This window comes from Myotis daubentonii, chromosome 1 (assembly GCF_963259705.1).
Source record: "Myotis daubentonii chromosome 1, mMyoDau2.1, whole genome shotgun sequence".
Lineage (NCBI taxonomy): Eukaryota > Metazoa > Chordata > Mammalia > Chiroptera > Vespertilionidae > Myotis > Myotis daubentonii.
In genome coordinates, this window is record NC_081840.1 from 19,261,648 (window position 1) to 19,277,309 (window position 15,662).

Consider the following 15,662-nt stretch of genomic DNA (forward strand, 5'->3'; position numbering starts at 1 on the left):
GGTATCTGAGTGATTGCCTCCTGGCTACCCCATGAGAGGGTCATGAGTTATCCTATGTGCCTCTAATTTGCTGCCATCAGATTTGTAAAGTTCCAGCAAGTTCCTTAGGGTTCTTGCCCCAGAAAAATCCAGGCACTGACCTGACAGAGCTATGTCTCAGCATCTAGGAGGGGCATCTCCATAACAACAGCTGAGCATTCCTCCAGCCCACACCCTGTATTCCTAGAAGCTGTATCTGCCCAAAGAGACTTTTAGAGAGCTCTGGATCATTCCTCAGCCACACCCTCTTTCAGGATCTCTGGTGAGTTGTTAGATTTAGGGGTGGAGAGGCAGCAGGGAGGAAGAAAAGTGGCAAAATAAAGAAGTGGGAAGAGAAAACATTCTGCGTAAATAACTAAGTAGGGCCATTAACTGTGCCTGATAGATTGCCTACAATAGCAGTCCTTAAGATACCCCTTCATTAAACAGGCTATCAAACCATTTGCATGTGGTTGAGTTCAGTGGTGGGAGTATCAACACCAATGTTCATAGAAACATGCTCTTTCGGGGCACCAAGACCCAAGAGAGACAGGATACCGTAGAACTCCGAAGTTCTTTTAAACTAAATTGTCCATTTGGGCATTGTGGTTACAATCCTAAATTTTGGAGACAAACAGGTCTCAGTTCAAATCTGGCATGCTTAGATGGCCTTGGGCCAAACACTGAACTCTCTCTGAGTCCTTTTCCTCTGCTATAAAATGGGAAGATAGCAGAGCCTCCCTCGTGGCATTGTTATGAAAATTAAATAAGATTAAATACTTGTAAAGCACTTAACTCAGTACAAGGCAAACACTGCATAAATGTTGGTTTCTCTGATTATTATCATTTTGAATTACCACAGACAGAATTACCAAAAATGTTGACCAGATGGCTCCCTGGAAATGTCAAGAGACCACAGGAATTAAGCTGTATTTATTTTGGTGAACCCAAAATTTGGGTTCAACTCTTCTACTTGTAAGTGAAGATCTTTATTCCAGCCCTCCCACCCCCTGGGTGGTCTCTCCTCCCTCACTTTGGGGGGGGGGGACGTGCAAGAGAGAGTCAACAGGTTCTGGGTGAGCAAAAGCAAGAGACGAAACAGATTTCTTTCTCAAATCAAACCTTAATTTGGGCCAGTTCTAATCTTGTGCATAAAAAAACCAGCATCTCTTCTTGCCAAAGAGGGCCAATAAGATCACCAAGAAAACTGCCTTTAACAGGGGGCCAGAGTCCAAATCCAGCTCCTGGCTGTGCCACCATCCTAGAGTCAGGTCTGAGCATTATGTTCAATTTGGGAAGCACAGAGACCCCCTGGTCCAAGAAGCAGTGAGTTACCTGAATCTCTGCATTCTAATTAACAGAATGAAATTACAAAGGTAGGAGTAGAATGAGGAGGAGGATGGGCAGAGAGAGGGTAAGGATCAGAACTTCACCAGTATCCATTGGCTATATTGTCTGACCAGCATCCTTTTCCCCTTCTTTTTATAGCAAGCCCCAGTTTTCTTCTGGGGAACAACCTTTACTACCCTTAACCCATATGGCTTGGTAGAGATGACCCCCCATCCCCACCTTAGCTCCAAGGGTAGGCATGTGACTCAGACAAGGTCATGGGAATCTAGAGCTGGATTGCCAGGATTTAGGCGGTATGACTTTATGCCAGTTACCTAAGCTCTCTGTGTTTCAGTTTCCTTATCCATAAACTGGGTGTGATAATAGTTCCTACCTTAAGATTGTTGTAAGGCAGCGGTTCTCAACCTGTGGGTCGCGACCCCTTTGGGGGTCGAGCGACCCTTTCACAAGGGTTGCCTAAGACCATCGGAAAACACATATATAATTACATATTGTTTTTGTGATTAATCTCTATGCTTTAATTATGTTCAATTTGTAACAATGAAATTGGGGGTCAGCACAACATGAGGAACTGTATTAAAGGGTCGCAGCATTAGGAAGGTTGAGAACCACTGTTGTAAGGGCTTAGAACACTACCTAGCATATGAAAAGCCCTCAGTCAATGTTGGCTGGCAATTTGATTACCTTCCCATAGGGGAGAACAAGAGTAATAAAACAACAATAACAACAACCCTCACACAGTAAGGAAGTCTGTCCTAGGATGTAGCTGTGGTTGTTCTGACTCCACACCTTGAGGCCTCCCATTCCCAAGGCAATCATCCCCAGAGCGCCCTCTGTCTGTGGTTGATGTGGATATACAACCTGGGGTCTCCGTATGGGGGAACAACATTGGGCCCCAAAACTGGAGGGAGGAAAACTTTAAGTAGATAGATGAGAGAGAGAGAGAGAGAGAGAGAGAGAGAGAGAGAGAGAGAGAGAGAAGAGAGAGAGAAAAATAGAGAAATAGATGATATAGATAAAGATATACAGATACAGATACAGATATAGATATATGAATATCAATTTTAAATAGATTAAAAAGTGGGGACAAATTGCAGAGGAAGAGGCAGTTGACAACCACATGTGATTGATCCAGGGAAGGTGGCATCCTCAGCCTTGCCAGCCTCCCCAGCTCCCTCCTGCTGTTTTATTTTCTCACACTGCTGGGCCTGTGGTTTTCCAGAGCGCCACTGCATTTAAATCTATATTCTATTTTCTCTCCTAGAAAATAGGTCAGAACCAAGGCAGAGTTCACCAGGTGGGGTCCCAGAAGGTTTGGCTGGGCCTTGCCTGCAGGAAGCAGCCACCCCACACTCCCCAAAGCTCCTCCAGGGCAACAGGGGGCTGTAGAAGCAGCAAGTGGGGGAAATCTCGGACTCCTTCCTCTTGAGATGATCTAGTCCAAATGAAGGGTGACATGGGAAGGCTCCCCAGGCTAAGCTATACTCTGCAACTGCAACAGCAGCAGGTGGAGGGTCCTCCCCCAGCCCAATCCCCACTCCCACCCCAAACTGCAGGAAATTGTTTCCTTTGAACTATAAAATGCTGATCATATGCACTTGTGGCTAAAGTTGCTGTTGAAGATGCATTGAGTGTCTGTGGGGTACTGAGGTAGGAATGCCCTAATTCACTTCTTCACTGGTTGTAAAGGCAAAGAGAGTAAGTGAAGGGTAGCAGCAGCTTTCAAATCCTTCCACTCCTGGGTTGCTCCATGGCCCCCAGTTTGAGCATGGCATTCCTAACAGAGGTGGCTGCAGACTGGGCCAGATTTGTTCTCATCAGGAATGTTTTTCCCCTAGTATTTTTTTTTTTTGAGCACCTGCTAACTCCCAAGGTCAGTGTAAATGCCAAAGCTAGGAGGATGGGAGAGGAAAGATGTCCAGTTATGTGAGCCAGTCCTCAGCCCTCCTGTCACTACAGTAGGAGCAACTAACAGTAATGGAGCGGGGCCTACCTCGAGCCTGTGCATTTGCTGTTTTCCTGCCAAGCAGTCTTCATCAGGCACCTGTAAGGCTGTCCTTCACTTTCTTCAGGTATCAGCACAGATGCCACTTCTTCAGAAAGACCTTCGTCAACCTTCTTTTCTGACCCTGCTTTTCCTTTCGTCTTGGCACTAATCACTATTTGACATTATATGTGGGGTTTATGTTTTTATTGCGTAGATCCCCCATGAAAACCCAAGCTTCCTGAGAAAAGAAGTATTGTCTGTTTCCTTAAACACTTGTATGCCCAGAGTTTAAGCAGGGTCTCGCCTATAACAGGTGCTCAGCAATATGTATTGACTGGTGACTAGATCATCTCAATTGATAGAATTAATTGGAAAGGATTCTAGTAGTATCTCCATTTACACATGAGAAAATTGAGGCTCAGGGAAGTAAGGCATGCACCTGTGGGCAGAGGGGCAGAGCTGGGATTGGACACCCCATCTAGCTTCATCCCCTGACTACACTGAGAAACCCTGTTTTCTTTGCTGTCAGCCTCCTTATCTAAGGGTTGTCTCCATGTGGTAACAAAGATGTATGGGGTATCTCTAGAAAAAAAGAGAGCAACCTATTTCCTGATAATTTTAGCAAAATTTTCTGTAAAGGCTCTCCTTGGTTTGGCTTAGGTCACATGTCTATTGCTGGGCCAATTACTGTGTCCAGCATCACACTTTGAGGGTGAATGTGGGGATAAAATAGGATAATGTCTATATATCCCTGACACAAAGCTATACTGGTTGTAACAAACCTCACATTTATTGGGCATTCACTGTGTGTAAGGCCCTATACGCAGGGCTTTATATACATCTTATTTAATTCTCACCACAACCCTAACAGGTCGGAACGGTTTTCATCCCATTATATAAACAAGGAAACTAAGACCTGGAGGCTCTATCATTGTTAATCCCTCTCCTACTCAGATTAGGGTAAAGCTCTAGGCTATAGGGTAAAGCTCTAGGCTATATAATAAAAGCCTAGGTGGCATCGCGCGATGTCGTCACAAGATGGCCACCCCCACATCATCACAAGATGGCCGCCCCCACGTCATCACAACATGGTCGCCACAATATAGCCGCCCCCACATTGTCACAAGATGGCTGCTGCAAGATGGCCAGCAGGAGAGGGCAGTTGTGGGTGATCAGGCCAGCAGGGGCAGGCAATTGGGGGCCATCAGGCTGGCAGGCGAGCGCAGTTAGGGGCAAGATCAGGCCAGCAGGGGAGGGCAGTTGAGGGCAACCAGGCCAGCAGGGGAGGGCAATTGGGGGTGACCAGGCCTTCAGGGCAGGGCAGTTGGGACAATCGGGCTGGCAGGGGAGGGCAGTTGGGAGCGATCGGGCTGGCAGGGAAGGGCAGTTGGGGGTGATCAGGCCAGCAGGGGAGCAGTTAGGGGGCAATTAGGCAGGCAGGCAGGCAGGCAAGCGGTTAGGAGCCAGCAGTGCCGTACTGTGCAGGGGATGTCCAACTGCCAGTTTAGGCCTGATCCCTAAACTGACAGTCGGACATCCCCCAAGGGGTCTCAGATTGGAAAGGGTTGCAAGCCAGACACCCCCCACCCCCACCCCGTGCATGAATTTCATACATCGGGCCTCTAGTTTTGGTATGAAAGAAATTGTCTCAAACCAGCAGAGGTACCCATCAAGCTGCAAATTAGCGGTTAAAATATTGACCATCTCCCACAAGTGAGTAAAAGGCACAGGCCAGGACAAAGGGAAGGGGTCAAATGCAATATGACCATAGGCCTGGATCAGTGGAGCCCCTGCCCTAGGCTCTCTGTTTTACCCAAGCCTGTTCCTGGCCCTTCTGCAGCCACCTCCCATCCCAGGAACTGAGGAGGCTACAGGGCCAAATGGATGTCCCTACCAAGAGCCAGTAATACCTGCCATGATCCCTTATAGAGGACACTCTGGAATTCAGAACTCTTTGCCCAAATTGCCCCAATACACGTGGACTTGGGCCTCTTCCCTGGGTCCATTCTCTCAAAAGCAGCCTAACCCAGTGCTGTATGTACTCATTCAAGAAATGGCCAAAGAGAGGCTGTCTGCAGGAGCTGTGGACTTCTGCAGGCTGGGTATCCACACAAATGTGAGCCTTCGTGGTGCTGGAAGTGGAGAGAAGGGAGGCTGCCCCCATGTATATTCTTGCCCCAGGTCCACAAATATCAGCCCAGAACAGCCACTGAGGATTACACTGGCCTACAACATTAGGAGAGAAAAAGAAATAAAAGGCAAAGCCTGTATTTCCCCAGTGGCCTAGCCTTTCTTATCCCTGGGGAGAATGAGCACGGGGTTCTTCCCTTTCCTTCAGGAACAAATACAGACACTATCTTTTTAGTTGGGAGCTAAAGAAAACTTCCAGCAGCGAGGGGGCCGGGTTTCCTGAATTCGGGGCTCTTTCCAGCTGTGTCTGAGCTCTTCAAACACAGGCAGAGTTGTCTCTCCACAAAAGGCCAGGTGGTGTTAGCTTCATCCCCGACACAGAGCCCATTTATCCGCCTTTGTAGAAGACTGAACCCCACAAGCCCCAGTGCTGTTTGCTTTTGTTCTTTGATGCTAATAACTCCAGATCTAAGCTGGAAAGGAGGGGTGGCTGCTATCAGGTGCCAGCCAGCCCAGGAAGGCAGCAGCAAGGAGAAAAGCAGGATGAGAGGCAGGAGGGAACAAGATGGCACTGTGGACCCAGTCATTGCTCTGCCGGAATACCTGAGGGGCTCCACGGTACATGCAGTACAAGTGCTGGGTCTTGTATTGAGGGCTTTATATACCTCTTATTTAATTCTCACCACAACCCTAACAGGTAGGAACGCTCTTCATCCCATTTTACAGACCAGGAAACTAAGCCCTGGAGGCTCTATCATTATTCATACCTCTCATACTCAGAGGAACACATCAGATAAGGGTCAAGCTATATTTTAGAATAAAATAAACGGTCTCAAACCAGGACAGGCACCCATCAAGCTGCAAGTTAGGGATTAGAATAATCCCTCGAGGAACCAGAGCTCGACTGCCAGTTGGAGGAAGAGGCAGTCTCCCTGTTACAGATAAAATCATATCTGTGCAGACAACACTTTTTTTATTTTTTTACATATATATTTTTATTGATTTCAGAGAGGAAGACAGAGAAAGAGAGAGGGAGAAATATCGATGATGAGAGAGGAGAATTATTAATTGGCTGCCTCTGCACACACCTCCCCCCCCCCCGCCCCCACTGGGGATCTAGCCCACAACCCAGGCATGTGCCCTGACCTGGAAATGAACTTTGATCTCCTGGTTCAAAGGTCAACCACTAAGCCATGCTGGCTGGGCATTTTTTTTTTTTTTATGTTTGGAGGTTTTGGGCACAGACATGGGGCTAAGGCAACCTGGGTTTGAATCTGGGCTTTGCCACTTGTCATTGAAAATGTTTTAATCGAATTTCGTAACTTTACCTTCTTCAGCTGCATGGGAATAATGGTAGTAGAGTCAGCTCCTCTAACAAGGTGCTCAGAACCCTTATGCATTCCGAAAAGTCGCTGCACTCTGCAAAATCACACAGTAAAAACCACAGGGCATATAGGAAACATGGGGTTGGGGCCCAAAACCCCAAAACATCATCAGTAGTGAAAATAACTTGCACTCTTATCATTCTTAATTTTCACTATGCTCATGTCTTTTTGTTGTTGTTGTTAATCCTCACTGAAGTATATTTTTCCCATTGATTTTAGAGAGAATGGAAGGAAGGAGGTGGGAGGAAAGAGAGAAACATCGATGTGAGAGAGACATATCAACTGGTTGCCTCCTGCCTGCACCCTAATCAAGGAGGGGAACCTGCAACCAAGGTATGTGCCCTTGATGGGAATCGAGCCTGAAAATTTGGCAGATATTCTAACCACTGGACAATACTGGCCAGGGCCTTATGTTCATGTCTTTAAGAGCAACAACTGTGTGTGCTCTGATATCTTATTGTGTCCCTTAGCAGACTGGTGTTAAGTTAGTGGTAGGATAAAAGAATGGCAAGCTACAAGTTAAAAATTTCATAGTTTCATACTTGTAAAATGGAAATGATACCAAAGTAGTTCAGTGCATACTAGTCAATGCTTTCTATGTACTAACTCATTCTATCCTTACAACAGCCCTATGAATTGGTATACATTACTGTCCCATAAAAATTAACTAAAAATAAAAGATAGAAACCCATATTATATGTGATACATGGTTAAGAAACACACAAATACTACAGTAAGTACAGTGCTTGAAAAAGACCTAAAGACTTGTGAAAGTAGGAAGCTTGTGAATTGTTATGAATTAGTGAGAGGAGGGTCATCTGAAATTGGGTGGGTGTGGCTCAGAGCACACCTGGTGACTGAAGCAGCTGGCACATGTCCAGGTGCGTGCATCCTGTGTATTCCTACACAGCTCGGTTCAGCTGGCCATAGCTCCTGCCTTCACCAAGCATTTCTCATGGATGAAATCATGCTTAACCAAAAGCAAAATTATTATGCTCAAATAGTTCCCTGATATATCAATTGCATGGGAACACATTTGCATTTTCAAAACAGGCATCATAGCAGAACTGACTGTACCTAATTTATTTGACTGCTAGGATCAAATGAGATGATCTATATAAAATGCCTCACACAACGCCAGGCACAGAATAAACATTCAATAAAAACTCACTGAAATGGTTAATACTAGTGTCTCTGCTGGCTTGTTGACACATCCCTTATAAACTGAAAGTGCCAAGTTGAGCTTCTACTGAGCTGTTTAAGCCTTGCAAACAAAAGGCATCTCTAGCTCAATAACACTTCCCAGCCTTAGGTCAGGAGGTTGGCACCTACAATAGGCTCCCACCCAACAGGATGAGGGCTTTAGAAAGGCCCTCACAGCAGTTGGACACGACCAGGGGTCAGGGTACAAATGCCATCTTCCTAGGTAAAGAAATGGATGCCGACCTCCCTAAATAAGCATGACCCACCAGGAAGAGAGGTGTATTCCTGCAGCTTAGAGAATACCAGGAAACCAAGCGAGAAACTAACCTAAATGATAGGCTGCCCAACACCTAGTAGGATAGAGAGGAATACAGCACAGGAAGGGCAGTTTTCATGTTGCAGAAACAGACTAGATGCAGACATCTTTAATCGCCCTGTCCCCTGAAGATAGCATAGGGCTCTGAAGTCAGGAAGACTTGGGTAAAAAGTCCTGGCTCTTCCACACACTATGTATTTGATCTTGGGCATGTTAACTAGCCTCTCTGAGCCCTTACTTCCCCATCTGTAACATGGGGACCATCTGTATACCTTGTAGGACTAATGTAAGGGTTATAAGGAACTAAAATAAGCAAAAGTGTGACTCAGAAGACAAGTGCAGGGATCATTTTTCATTATAATCTGCTATTTATTGAAGACCTCCATCATATATATATGAATGATCTCATTTAATCTGGATGTAGACTATTCTTATCCTCATTTAAAAGACAAAGAAGCCAAGGTTCAAGGAAGTTAACATCCCCAAGTTCAAGTCCACTCAACTAACAAGTAGTAACCAGGATTTAAATTCAAATTATCTGAATCCAAAGCCCTTTTCGCTCCTACAGTACTATCCCTACTCATTCTTCCCTCACTGTTCTAACCATCCAAATTTCAAATATTTGGTGTAGAAAACTGATGGAAAGAACTGATGGTCATTAGGTATTTTAAAGTGATCACGACATCTGCTACTGGGAGGAATCTTAGGACCCATGTTTCAGAGAAAGAATTATAAGTTGAGGCAACAAATCCACAACTGAATTCAATCAATATGTGAACAGGACTTCCTTGCTGTCACCCTCCCTCCAAAAATTCTGTGGTCAAATAAATTTAGAAAACAGTGAGTTTAAAAAAAGGCAATCAAGTATCTCTATGGCAAGACTCCAGAAAGTCTCAGTTACACTAAGATCCATTGTAAAATATTCAGTTCTCCCAAAATTTTTGAAACATTGGACACCTCTCCCTCCATAAAACACCTAGTCACCTCTCAAGGAGCATAGTTTGAGAGACGGGCTTTAAGGTTCTCAGGACAGCTGGGAGGGCTTCCTTATCATAAGCCTGTATCCTCACCTTTTGTTGTTGTTGTTGAGCCTTTGTGCCTGGTTCAATTTGAAATAGCTAACATTTATTGACCACTTACTACATGCCAGACACCGACTTAGGCACTGGGGACTCAAAACAACCATGGGGGGGGGTGCAGTTAGGCCACCTAATAAACCAAGAAAGGACATAACTATGATAGGACGGCAGTAGACGGTCGTCTTTCATCACACTTAGCACTAATGGGGGACTCAGGCTTGGCAGAGAATGCTTCTAAATCTGTGCTGAAGAAACGGTAAAGTGCCCCTCAGAGAATGGGTAGCAACAATCAAGTGGAGAAAAATCTTATAAGAACATATCACCCAAACCAGCCAGTGGTCAGGTTGACACCCCTGAGTGCTGGGCTCCCTAGAAGGCATGTCATGCACCAGAAAGACCATAAATTTTGAGCTCAAATACCAATTTTTCTATTTATATGTGACCTTGGTTGAGTTCCTTAAACAGTACCTGTAAAATGGGGACCATATCTATTTCAGACCCGTCAAGATCAAAAGAGGCAAATGCATGTAAAATGCCTAATGATCTGACTGGCACCTCACTTAGCACACATTAGTTCCTTTTTCTTTGATGGGTGACATCCTGGAGTAGTGTGTTCAGAAAAAGTCTGAGCCTGCATTTGGGCTTAGAAAGAAGACAGGGTAGTGATTGATTAGCAGTGTCTGCCATGAGTCACATATTGGCTCAAGGTAGCTGGGGACTTCCAACTGAATGCTTTGCCAAGAGTCCCTACCCCGAGAAAAAGAGTTTTCTAGAGACTTGGGAACCATCAGTAGGAAGTAAGTAGCCCTAATAGAAGGCTCTCTCACTACTAAGGCCCTGTCAGCTTTTCTGCATTCCCTTATACCCCTCCCTTTTTTCCATTTTCAGAAAATGGGTAAGGTTGATTTCTTCTCTCTATAAACAAGGGTGTGTGGTAGTGTGAAATTAGTATAGTATCTGCCCTGGATCTAAAAGAATCTTCTTTTGAGACTGGAGAACTATACATGTGGCCTACTGTTACTGCCGGTCCCATTCAGAAGGGGTCAATGGGATTCCACAGGCCCTTCCAGAGGCAACTCAGGGACCCAGGCAGAGAGGCATTCCACTGCCAGGAACAACAGATCAAGCAAGCATCCAGGGAGCCCCTGGAAGAAACTACACATTTTATGGATTGAAAACATTCTTTTTTGCATTATCATTAATCACCATTTTTACCTTATCATTTCTGTGGTCTTATGGTTAAAAAGCAGTAGAGCCCTGGCTGAGTGGCTCAGTTGGTTGGAGCATCATTCCATAGAACCAAAATACTGTGGCTTCAATTCCAAGTCAGGCACATAACCCAAGTTGTAGGTTTGATCCCCTGTTGGGGCATGTATAGGTGGCAACTAATCAATGTTTCTCTCTCACATTAATGCCTCTCTCTCTCTAAAATCAATAATAAATAAATAAAAAAACACACAATATATTCTTGGGTGAGGTTTGAAAACACAACAACAGTAGAAACATAAAAATGGGAGGTGGGTTATGAGATTGTTTCAGAGTAGAGGAGACAGAGGAAATTTTAGAAGTGGAAAAGTTCTAGGATGTCGAACAGATTCATCCCTTTCATTTTACATTCCTTTGGCACATATTCGTTACACAGTCTGATGTCGAGGGACTGTGCTGGCTGCCAGGATGATGGCAGATGGACAATTCAGACATGAGTCCGGCACTCTTGGAGCTTCAAGTGTAGCTGGGGAGATGGGCTGCAAATAGCCAGACAATTAGTTATCCTTTGAGGCTCAGATGGGAGAAATAGATCCCAGACAGGGTAACTGACATGTCCACCCAGCTGGACAGTGTTGAAGCTGAGACCAGAATTCCAGTCACCTGTGTCCCAGTTCACTGCTATTCCCACTGGGCCACAGTTGGGGCACCAGGAGCTTGACAGGGGTATGGGAGAAGAATCTGACACTAAGAGTACAATGATGGCCACATCTCTGCATCTTCCACAGAAGAACAATAGCATGAGCTGGGAGATTTTGCTGTCTTCCTGGCACTCACTCATGCATTTATAGTGGTTTCAGCTGCCTCAGCTAAACATCAGAGCCTTCAACAGTCAGGACAACAAGGAAGAAAGAGGAGAGCTTCCCCCAGAACCATGCAAGTTGGAAAGGACAGGGAATGGGGGGTGCAGACCCACCCACAGATCGAGCTCTAATCTATCTGCTGCACTTTGCTTGAGAATTAATCACACAAATCCCTTGATAAATCGAGGCTGTTATTAGACAACACTAATATCCCCCTTAGAGTAATCCAGACAAATACGCTAAGAGGGTGGCGGGGGGAGTAGGCGAGGGGGGACGGGGGCAGGAATCCCGAGTGGCTGGGACACAGATCGCTCTCAAGTTCTCATGCAACCACACATGAGCCCATGCATGGGCACTGCAGGCCCCCAGCCCCATCCCCAGATGTCTGTTCCCAGCAGCACCCTTGGCCTCTGCCCCAATTATTTTGGGCAAGGACTATAAACTGAAGAATGAGCGAACAACACCTGCTTCCCTCTCCTCCCCAGCTTTGCCACTGACCTAATTCTCCACAAGAGGGGATTTTTCCTTGTTGGTCCTGCTTATTTGTAAATCATGCCTAGTGCACACAGAGCCTAAGGCAGGCCTGGCTAGGAAGCAGGGAGAAGCCAAGAAGCTTGGAAATGTGGCCCCAGCTGCCATTTCTTAGGGAGCAGGATTACTGGAAATTCTGTTAGGCTCAGAAGAGTAACTGAGGGGGTGGCGGCTAGGAGAAGGCAGGTACACCATCAAGATCATCCCAATTGCATGTTTTTGAAAAGTACAAGAGGAGATCTGGTAACACAAAGTTTCAGTTTGGGGTTTTTATTCTTTCTTAGCAAAATAAAAATCTAGTTATCCTTTCTTGGTTTCCAAAGTTGCTTTAAGTATGTTCCAGGTAAATAAACTCTGAGAACCATCATTGTAGGCAGGAGCCGGTTTCTACGCTGGCCTGTTCCTAGGAGTAAGTATTTGGATAATTTTACTCACTTTCTATTCTGAGCATTGATCAGACAAACATTGGCACTGGACAGGACCTCTGAGATCACATAACTTATTTTTCTTCAGCATTTACCAAGAGGTTTTGATTGCACACTTTGACCCTGAGGCCTTTTAACTCCATGTTGGTATAATCAGGATTAGGCACACACTGAAACATTTTTTTATCAAGGGAGTATTTGTCAGACACAAACAATGTAAGGCTCATAATTCTTCAATTCATTTTCTCTTCAGCATAGTTAAACCAGTTCTTATTTTTCCAATTCATTTATATTTTACAGAATTCTTTTGAATGAGATCAATTCCTCTCCAATGTGTCCTCTCCAGTGAAGATTTGATTCATTGATCAGCTGTTCTTTTGTGTGTCTCTAAAATTTTGTCCCTATAACTTCTACCATTGTGAACGTTCTTTCGTGGTCATTATTCCTACCACATCTAATGTTCTCACGTCACATTTGCCAGTTTAAATTTTGTTGCGAATGGTTGATTCTTCCTTCAATGTTTCAGTCAATAACAAATTTTACCATGTGCATTTTTAGCTGCTTTCAGTTCCATTTTGTGTTGATTTTTTCCTGACGGTCTAATTTTTTTCCAGGTCAATTTTTGCAGCTCGAAAACCTCTTCCTACTACTAATGTTAGCCTCCTTCTGACTTTTTTTTTAAGCAGGTCCAAAACATACCTGAGGGGTCACAGCATCAGGGTCAAAATATCTTGTGTTTGTATCGAGACCAGTGAGCCAGGATTAAGAAACTGAGCCGAGGTCATAGATAAAATTAGCAGCAGAGTTCTGGTGGATCATCTTAGAAAACTGGTACACAGCTCCTCCCTTGATAAAAAATGTTTCAGTGTGTGCCTAATCCTGATTATACCAACATGGAGTTAAAAGGCCTCAGGGTCAAAGTGTGCAATCAAAAACTCTTGGTAAATGCTGAAGAAAAATAAGATGTGATCTTCGAGGTCCTGTCCAGTGCCAATGTTTGTCTGATCAATGGTCAGAATAGAAAGTGAGTAAAATTATCCAAATACTTACTCCTAGGAACAGGCTAGCATAGAAACCAGCACCTGCCTACAATGATGGTTCTCAGTTTATTTACCTGGAACATACTTAAAGCAACTTTGGAAACCAAGATAGGATAACTAGATTTTTATTTTGCTAAGAAAGAAAAAAAAACCCAAACTGAAACTTTGTATTACCATATTTTCTTAAAAAAAAAATAAAAGGCATTTAAGACCCCAAAATTAAAAGGGCATGATCGCAGAATTTTTTTAAAAAAATCTGACTTTATAATGAATTTCTGACACTATGTTTATCTTTCTTGTTTTCCTGAGGAATGGTAAAACTTCGTTCTAGCCCCTTCATGTGTCTTTCCTATCAGGTTGATGGTGGAGTCCCTCTGTGCTTCGGTCTCCTTGTCCAAAATGGAAATAAAAGGTCAATCTATTCACACAGTTCCTGGAACATAGTAAGTGGTCAATAAATATTAGGCCATTTTGGGTCAAGTGGTGCCCAGACTCAGGCTGTTTCCCTACTCCTCCAAGCTGAGAATTTCTTAGACAACCTGGAATACCAATGTCCCTCCTAAGAAGAGCTAAAGGACATGGACTGATCAGGACAACCCCTAATCCTCTTCCTGTACCAAGAAACACGTCATGGCAGGTGCAAGACCTGGGAGAGTAGGCCCTATGTGAACACAAGTGCTAGGAAGAAAGGGCAGCTCTTTGGAAGTGCTCAAGCTGATTTCTGGGTTGAGGATATACTCATGCTGTGTGGCTACTTAAGGAACAAGACTCTGGACTCTGTAGGCTGGAATCAAATGACAATCCCTGTGACTTTCTTGTTTCATCAGCCTTTCATCTTTACCTTCTCCATAAACAGCTTCCTCTAGATCAAGGGTGGGAACCATTTTTCTGTCAAGGGCCATTTGGATATTTATAACATCATTTGCAGGCCATACAAAATTATCAACTTAAAAATTAGCCTGCTCTATTGGTCAAAGATTGAATTAACTCACCCCTAATGACTTGGAAAGGCCAGACCAAATGATTTTTCAGGCCTTATATGGCCCGAGGGCCACAAGTTCCCCATCCCTGCTCTAGATAGAGATTCTACCGCCAAATCCTCACCTCTAGGGCTCTGAACTCTGGATGGAGATGTCCACGTGTATGCTCACTTACCAGACAAGCTCAGCTACCCTCATCCTATCACACTGACAACTTCTCTCTTTCCCCACCACCAGACAGTCCCTTATCCATCCATCCATCCATCCCTCTGCATTACCCATTAACTATATTCCAAACAAATATATAACAGTAAAAGACATATTTCTTGTCAAGGATATTAGACTAGTCAACCTTGTCCCTAGGCCAAGCAAATGACAAAGAGTGTAAACAGCCCCTCTCCATTGCTTCCCTGTTCCTTCTCACCTCCAGAGGGGCCTTCCTAGCCAACTTTTTTTTCTCATTAGATCTTCCCTCACTTTGTTCTTTCTACCTATTGTACTCATCACGATTGTAAATATACATTTATTGGTTTTCCATAGTTATATTTTTTTCTAATTTGTAAGGTCTATGAAGATAGGCACCAAAGCTGTTTTTACACCACAGATTATGTTTGGCAATCAATGTTCTTTTGAATCAATCAATTCTCTTGAGCCACATATCTTTTCTCAGTGTAATATAGGGAAATAGATGCTAGACTGAGATTAGAATATCTGGACTCTAGTCCCAGTCTGGCCAATTTCTACTGAGTGGTCTACTGCATGTTACCTTGCCTCTCTAGGTCAGTTTCATAAAAGGAGGAGATCAGACTGTGATGCTCAAGAGGGAGGAGGGGTAATCAAATGTATGTGTTGGAGGCAGATATGTAAATCAAATCAGTCTTCATTTTACAATTTAATACAAGCATAGGATTTCCACCAATACTTGATAAAAGGCCTTTTAGATACTGTGATTAAGCTGACAATAAACCAACAACAACAAAATATCACTTAGGGGTTATGGGTTACAAAAGATTGAGAAAATATGGGTTTCTCATTCAAGTAGTCCATGGCTCAATGGAATGGCCCATGGGATGGAATAAGATACTAAGGATAAAAAGTAGGATTCCAGGACAGTTTATGTTTCTCTTTGCAACAAGTGTCTGAATCAGG